We start from the raw sequence: 2,586 nt of genomic DNA, 5'->3' as shown, positions 1-2,586 counted from the left end.
TATATACTCTTTACTCTTTTACTCTTTTACTTGTTTCAGTCATTTGACTGCGGCCATGCTGGAGCACCGCCTTTAGTCGAGCAAATCAACCCCAGGACTTATTCTTTGGAAGCCTAGTACTTATTCTATCGGCCTATTTTGCCGAACCGCTAAGTTATGGGGACGTAAACACAGACACACAAACACACACACACATACTGCCAAAAAGAAGGTCTCAAATGTAATTGAGACAGAGATAAAGAAACATCGATCAAAGAACAAACATCAAATTCGAGTCAACGACTTTATATATAATACCATACCTCTAAACATTTGATCATATATAAATATTACCATGGTTCTTAAACATATAAAGTAGACATATACAAAAAAAAAAAAAACACAGACGGTAAAAATATATATGCGAATAAAAATACAGATATATAGAACGGCGTATCAAAAAGGTAAGCACAATCGACTAAAAATTCTAAAGCGTGTCATGCTACTAAAAATCTAAATAAAATAAGATAAAATACCAACTGACTAAAAAATTGTTATCTTTAAATTAGCCATGCGACGTTGAATGGACTTTTAGTTTCAGTTTCTTGTTCATCCTGATGAAGGGGTCATTGAGAAGATGCACTTAAATTGTAATCGAACAACGGCAATGAACTCCCGAAATGGCCATAGGAGTGTTTGACTTGATTTTGTGGAATTTGACGTACTCTTTTGTTGAAGGGGAGCAAGAAAATTGATTTAGTCGATTGATATTTTATTTTGTTTTATTTAGGTGAAGGAAATATAACTTGAATGATTAATGCTGATGAAAAGAGTTAAGGGGAGGTAACCCTCAAATTTTGATGGTTATTCTCGACCTTGGCGGAATTTGAACTCAGAAGTTAAAGACGGACGAAATGCCTTTAGGCACTTTGCCTGATGTGCTAACGATTCTGCTAGTTCGCTGCAAAATCATATGAGCAACGCCGTGAGTTTGAACTGAGTTATACGGTGATAACGCTGGACACGTTTGTGCCTTATTAAACTTCCTCAGCGAAATTTTTTTATTTTTACTATTTCTGCTAGAAAAGAATAACATCACCATGGTCCTATTCTGAGCATGCTCCTGTAGATTGGAGAACAACTGTTGGGTGAGGGCTCGTGTTTTTGGCTGTCAGGGCCAATATGGAGGAGATGGAGGTTCCTGGCAATCTCCGACATGCATCAGCCTGGTCTTTGCCCTACTCACCTTCAGCTGTACTGATTCCTTTCAGTATATGGTCAATGCGTCTGTTATGTGGTCGATGGAATTGCTGAATAGGGTAGTATCGTCCGCATACTCCAGGTCCGTAAGGTAATAGTTCATGACGGTAATGCCAGAGACTCGCTCACAGATCTTGGTTATCAGATAACCGATGACACAATTGAAGAGGTCGGACAGCCACGCAGTCCCGATGCCGCTGATGATATATATATATATATATATATATATATATATATCAGTATGAAGGACAACATTATTTTGTGTCCATCCTTTTTTTAAGACAGTAGAATGAGATTTGAAGAACACGTGACTGCTATTTCCAGCAGGTTATGGTTGTTTAACTCCAGTTCGGCTCTCAACATATTTATGATCAAAGGTGTTCGAAGCCTACTTGTCTACTGTTATACTTCGGTTGTTGATTGACCAATTAGGCACTATCGTTGGCTGCTATTTTTAACAGATTCGTTCCACCATGTCCTGGCTCCCTCGTTGGCTATTATACCTTGAAGCCTCCTTCGGCTGTTATTTTCAGCAGGATTCATCCAATATTTAGTAGTTTCTTCATTGATTGCTATCACTAGCAGGTTCGTTTCACCACGTCGTGGCTCCTTCGTTAGTGCTATTACAGGTTTGGTTCATTACAGAGAGGTTCCCACGTTGACTACGGTTTCTAGCATGTTTGATTCACCATGTAGAAGGGTCCCTGTTGTCTGTTATCTCTAGCAGGTTCGATCGACACCTCAGAGACTTCTTCGTTGCCTACAATTTCTAGTAGGTTTAATTCAATACTTTTTCTTGCTATCTTTTTAGGAATAATGATTTAGTAAGATGGGGAGTAGGCCTGGGTATGTGTGTGTAATTCAATACGTCGAGGCTCCACTGTTGGCTGCTATTTCTAGCAAATTGATTCACCACGCTGCGCTAAACTAGTGGGTTTGAATAACATTAAATTTAAGGGGAAATAATTCTTTAAAAATTATCTATCTATCTATCTATCTATCTACATGCACTTAATATATAAGTGATAAGAAGCTTGCTTCCCAACCAAGCGGACTTGTGTTCAGTCCCACTGTATGATATTCTTTCGATAAAGGTAGAGAGATAATGAGTGTTTGTTCGGCAATTTAAGTACAACATTTTTATTTCTTTAATTTTTTCCCAGCTGAGTCGCTTTTGTGTATTAAGTGTGTGTGTATATACAATGCTTACACCTATAAACATGCATACATACATACATACTCAGATATATTTATAAAATATTATTTATAGAATTGTAAAACACGACACCGCTTACCAAATCATCGCACATATATATATATATATATATATATATATATATATATATA

General features: G+C 37.2%; 1 protein-coding gene across 1 annotated transcript in view; it reads left to right on the top strand.

Moving 5' to 3' along the window:
* LOC106870128 (MICOS complex subunit Mic10) overlaps positions 1-2,586 on the top strand; it is a 31,474-nt gene that overhangs the window by 20,922 nt on the left and 7,966 nt on the right. The gene's annotated exons all lie outside the window — the stretch shown is intronic.

This window comes from Octopus bimaculoides, chromosome 12 (genome assembly GCF_001194135.2).
Source record: "Octopus bimaculoides isolate UCB-OBI-ISO-001 chromosome 12, ASM119413v2, whole genome shotgun sequence".
Lineage (NCBI taxonomy): Eukaryota > Metazoa > Mollusca > Cephalopoda > Octopoda > Octopodidae > Octopus > Octopus bimaculoides.
The sequence above is the reverse complement of the archived record's forward strand: the minus strand, read 5'-3'. Positions and strand labels throughout refer to the sequence as shown.